Source organism: Triturus cristatus, chromosome 12 (assembly GCF_964204655.1).
Source record: "Triturus cristatus chromosome 12, aTriCri1.1, whole genome shotgun sequence".
Taxonomy (NCBI): Eukaryota; Metazoa; Chordata; class Amphibia; order Caudata; family Salamandridae; genus Triturus; species Triturus cristatus.
Window position 1 is genome coordinate 725,973,756 of NC_140595.1, and position 6,000 is coordinate 725,979,755.

Here is a 6,000-nt window from a genome sequence, read left to right on the forward strand (position 1 = left end):
AATCTATAGAAAAGTTGGAGCTAGAATTGAGAAATAGCACTGTAGTGGAAGATGCCAAGCGTAAACTAGAGGAGATCAATAGAGATGTTGAAGGATACAGAGACTACCTTATAAATAAAAAAACTAACAAACTAAAAAAAGATATAGAAAGATTTAGTGCTGAAGGAGTTTACCCATTCCTTAATGAGAAGTATTACCAACAAAAACAGGAACAAGGGTGGGATAGACCCTACAATAGACCAATATATAGGAGAGGTGGGAGAAAACAGGTGACCTTTTCTGACACCTCTGGGTCCAGTAGCGAGGAAGAGATCTCCCATAAAGAAGATAGTAGCAATAGGAATAACTTTGTGGAATCAGGTCCGCCGTCTTTTTTAGATCAAAGATCAAGGCGGGGACAGAGATTCAACCAAAACCAGGGGAGGGGTCAACAATTTCGAGGCCCTCCTCCTCCTCAAAAAGAATATTTGAGAACGAGAAATCAACGCTACTGGCGTCAGACGGAACACCAGTGATAAATCTGTCCAACAGAAACCTCACTGAAATAGAGACGAGAGTTTTGAGTAAAGGGTTTAGTTTTGTTCCAACTACAGGTATTAACAAATTTCAATTGGAAAGAGATTTAAGAGCTTTCTTTAGGAAAATTAGACTTAAAAGATTCTTTGAGGATCGTCCCGCTAGGGTCAGCAATAATGTTTCGGGCTTTAAACCCAGGTCTTCTTTTACCCCTACATTAGCTATGGTAAGCAAAAATCATGAGATTTTTGAAAAAGCGGTTGAAAGTGGCATACAATCGATCTTATCTCAGAACCCCAGACAACCTGACTACAACATGACCAGAGAAGAAAAACAGTCTCTGAAATCTCTAAAAAATGATCTGAGGCTGACAATAAAACCGGCTGATAAAGGGGGTGGTGTCGTGGTGTTTAACACATCTGATTATGATCAGAAAATGCTAGAAATGCTGGCGGTGATTGAACACTATGAACCCATCTCTAGAAATCAATTAGCTAAGCTGATGTGTGATTGTCGTACCCTTTTGAATGAAGCTAGGGGACACCAATGGATTTGTGAAGAAGAATTCAAATTCCTAAACAATGAAGAACCTAGGATTCCCGCTCTGTATGGTCTCCCAAAGATTCACAAAGACCGGGGCAATCCACCGATGAGGCCCATTGTAAGTAGTATCAACTCTATGACTGAGCCTCTAAGCAAATACGTGGACCATTTTCTGCGTCCTATAGTGATGAATCTCAAATCATATGTGAGGGACTCCTCACACATGATTTCCCTTCTTGAGGGTAAGGCCTTCAATGGGGAGACTCAATGTCTAGTTACTCTGGACATTGAGTCTCTCTACACCAACATTCCTCAACATGAAACCGTTGAGGTGGTTCGCAGAGCGATTGAGGAGATCGATCTAGAAGGAGTAGAGAAGAGCTTTGTAGTTGACTGTGCCAAGATGGTACTCACGAATAATATCTTTCTATTTAAAGACCAGCTATACAAACAAAAGAAAGGCACGAGCATGGGGGCCACCTGTGCGCCGAGCCTGGCCTGTCTCTACGTGGGGGAATTCGAAAACAAACATATTTTCAACGAACTTGCTCCGTTCTTTGAAAATGTGGTTGGCTGGTACCGTTACATAGACGACATCTTTTTTATTTGGGACGGTACAGTCGATCATTTGGAAGATTTTCTACTCTGGATCAATCTGGGGGATCCCAACCTTAAGTTTACATCGGAATTCAGTAGATCCAGGGTGGATTTTCTGGACATTTCCATTAAGGATGTCAATGGAGCTTTGGCAGTCGAACTATTCACAAAACCAATGGCCAAAAATACTCTTTTACACTACTCTAGTTTCCACCCCAAGTCGCAGCGCGACAACATACCATTTAGTCAATTTCTCCGCTTGCGGAGAAATTGCTCTGACCTTAACGATTTTTACAGACATGCGGAGACCATGAAAAGGAAATTTAAGGAGAGAGGGTACCTGAAAAAACTCATTACCCACTCTTTTAAACGTGCCAGATTTTATAATAGAGAAGCGATGCTCCAAAATACAGTTAAAAAGAACAAGGAGTCTGAGAAACTGGTTTTTGTCAGCAACTTCTCACATATTAGTAACCGTATCAAAAATGTAATTAACAGCAACTGGCACATCATTAATAATGAGGAAGAAAGTAAACTAGAGAGACCGATTTTTGCGTTCAAAAGGAACAAGAATTTGAGAAATGAGCTGGTCCACACTTACAGAGCGAGCATGGGCAAAGTACAACACACATTGGACAAAAATCCGGCGTTGGGAAATGTGAAGTGTGGAACGTGCAATGTCTGCCCTCTGTGTGTAGAATCAGATATGCTGGAACATAATGGACAAAAGATCTCCTCTAGGTCCCTGAACAATTGCAGGAGCAAAAACATTGTGTACTTTCTCCGTTGCCCCTGTGGGAAAGGCTATGTTGGGGAAACCGGTAGGGAGCTTAGAATCAGACTCCAAGAACATCGCTCCGCCATTAGAACCAGGAAAGCAAATGCCCCTCTAGTAGCCCATTATAGCGAAATGGGTCACAATGAGTCAGACATAGAGTGGTTCATATTGGAAAAGGTTTGGATGGGGCCGCGTGGGGGGAACATGGAAGAAAAAAGGAAACATAGAGAGCAATGGTACATCTCGCTCCTAAACACAGTCAGAAATGGGCTGAACTCTAGGGAGGAATGGGATCGCATGATTAAGTAATATGAATATTCGCCCTCTTTAGGTCCCCTGACTTGGGAAGTAGTTTTATACACTGGACGGGTGTATTATAGTGACAATATCTGTATAGTTTTTTGGGTACAGGTTGGGGGACACATTTTGTTGGTCCAATATTGGGTGAGTTTTTACGACATTCTCACATCTTGGGCCCAGACATGCATTGATACTATAATGGCGCTTTCGGTAATTACATGTGGGCCGCCTGCTCCGTGTTACCCATCTGATTTGCCTCCAGATAACCTATTCAAATATGGCCGCCGAGTTTGTCTGATGGGGATACTTCTACGATTCTCTCTGATGGCCTTGTTTGAAATGTCTCCGGTGGTGCTTGAACCTGTGATGGTTTAAAATGTTGGGGTTTGACTGCTTATTGTTTGCATACCTGGGGTTTGAGCACGCATTGAAGGCGTACCAATATTGATTGTTTGCGAGTTCTCGGTAGGCTTAAGGAACTCCAAAATGGCCGCCGCTTTAGTTCATCCACTCGACTAGATTTTAGATAGTCCACAGCTGTTGCTCGTTCCATGCCTCTCCCGCGTCTATGAATGTATATAAGGCCGGGCTCCTATCTTTGGGAGTTGACACACGCTGCTCCCGGGATGATGTAGAGGTATCCATGTGCTTGGAACCGGGTAAGTTCTGAACATTAGCGGGGGGTCGAGCTTTATTCGGTTTATCGTGGTTTGGGTTTATCGTGGAATTGGTCTTTAGTAACCCCGAGCTATTTTTGACTAGCGGGTGGCTGCGGCCGAGTTCAGCTTTTTCTAACGCTGACTATTTGTGGCGATGCCGGTATTGTTACCTGGTTTGAGGGCTAGGATCTCTGGCAGTATATGCGGCACGTAGGCTCTTACTTTTCTTTTGGGGTCTCTTTCATTTTTCGTATCTTGGATGATTAGTGTAGTTTTTACACTCTGGGGTCAATATGTTTTTTAAGTTAGTGGGCAACCAGGAACCATAAATGTGCACTTGAGTGGTTTCTACAAGGAATATTGTTAACACGGGCATGTCATAATTAATTCGATCTCCGAAATACATTGCTGTAGTATTGTTTTTTCATTTTTTGTAGAAATCTTAGAGTTACCAAAAATAAAAGCACTATCAAGACTGTCCAATTGCATCGAGGATCATCGCAAAGGGACCTCATGAATAATACAGGAGCAGTTTTATCGTAAAGATGTTACAACACTCATGTTGAAGTAAGTGTATAGCGCTAGACTTACGGTTCAAAGTAGTGGGAATATGTCATACAACTCACTTTTGGACCTTCCTTTTCAGCATAATGATCGGCGCACATACCTTCGCAACCCGATCGTAAATAATTCTTAAAGGCAGGAAGGCAGGTAAAGAATTAAAAGAATTAATAGAGATCTAGAACCTATCTCAGTTTACAGCAGGAAAAAAGGTTCTCAAAATAATTAATATTTCTTTTCCTCTAGACCAAAAGGCCTGTTCCTTTACGTTCCCGCTGAATTCAGCGTATTTCGCCCTTTAGGAATCTGGCGAGAAGCCTACCAATACGGACTTATTGGATGGTTTTAATAAAAAAAAATTTTAAGGTAATTTCTATTATTCTCTAATCGAGTTCATTTCTTTCTAAATAAAACATATGGAAGAAATTAGTAAGTAGGGTATGGTAGGACTGGAGGAGTTGTTTTAAGAATGATTGTGTATGTATGTTTTGTACGATGAATCGCCAGGAGAATCACACCGTTTGTTTGCCTATAGGTCCTCTAGGGTTATTGTTTTTTCTTGTAAAAAAAAGTTTCAGATGGCATTAATGATCCTAGATAACACTGTTCTTATATGCATATCTTTTGTGAGTTGTTATCAGGGATACCAATGTCAAGATTTGTGTATATATAATGTTTCTATTGCTAAATGGTTTTAATGTTATTAATTTCCATTATTTGTGTAGATTATCTATATCGTGGGAGATTGAATAATTTGTCCTGAAGAAGGTGGTCTTATAATCATAATACTCCACCGAAACGCGTCGACGCAAGTTTAAAAGGCAGACTGTAGACTGGAGTGACATCTGTTCTCGATGAAACTAGCTAACAGTATCAACACTGCAGAGAACAGTTGATTTGGGTCTAGTGTCTTCCTTTGCATTCTGGATTAGAAAGCATTTTTTCTTTCTGATGTTCTCCCCATGCTCCTAATTGTTTTTTATTTGTGATCTTTTTTATTTTGTATTTTGTGATTCTTTTTTATTGCACAACAGGCACAATGTCATTAGTTATGTGTTCTGTTTTGTAACTGTCTGACTATTTTTAATATTGTATTTACTTAACAATGTTCTGTATCTAACATTTTTAATAAAATAGAAATTTTTATAATACCTTGTGACTAGGGTTCAAACTTTGGTGTCTTGTTCTGGTGATCGATTGAGTGTAATATCTGTATGAATTTGTATGATTATTTGTATAAGTGCCAAAAAGGGGAATACTTCTTCAGACTTTTGTCTCTTGGCGCTCTACCCCTTTTTGTGGAATAGAGCCCCTCTCTCTTATTTTACACAACATAAAGATACAGCAAAACGTGAGGTGAAAAGCAAAAAGGTTGCTGGTAGGCCACCTTAAGGATGCCAGGTCTAACAAAAATGAACTAAGGATAACATGAGTAAAACATCAGGTTTCTCTACTGCATTTGGTGAGACAAGTGGGCCTTCTTTTATCTTCCATTCAAGCAATCTTTGACAGACCCCTTTATTATAGAGCTTTTCAAGGATTAAAGATAAGGCACTTACAAAGGAGTCCCAAATACTCAGAGATGGTTGACTTCTGTAATATGGGTCGTAGACTAAAAGCAGCGCAAAAACAGAGTGCAACAGGGTCCAAAAAATTGAGTGCCACAAGAGAGTTTGAATGCAAGCGTATCCTTTTACAGATCCAGAGATATACTCATGCAATTTTTGTTTTTAGGACAGAACGTGCATGATGAAAAAAACATTGTTTTTAAAAAGCGCATTGTAGAATATCAGTACTTTGATGTGGGAAAACTTCAAAACTTTCAAACAAAATATTTGCATGCAGCTTACAGTAAGTTGTTGTGGCCGAGTGGTTAAGGCGATGGACTAGAAATCCATTGGGGTATCCCCGCGCAGGTTCGAATCCTGCCAACAACGAGAATCTTTTTATTATCGGCTACAATTTCAGAAGTTAACCTTTAGTATTTCTTCCATTTCAGTTTTATGAATAGGTGGCTTATTTTTGTGTCACTATTGCCTCTCCACA

The 6,000-nt window shown here is 40.2% G+C and overlaps 1 non-coding gene across 1 annotated transcript; it reads left to right on the forward strand.

The window, feature by feature from the left end:
* Window positions 1-5,809: 5,809 nt before the first annotated feature.
* Window positions 5,810-5,891, forward strand: TRNAS-AGA (transfer RNA serine (anticodon AGA)). Its single transcript has one exon. It is a non-coding gene; the product is annotated as a tRNA-Ser (tRNA).
* Window positions 5,892-6,000: the final 109 nt, after the last annotated feature.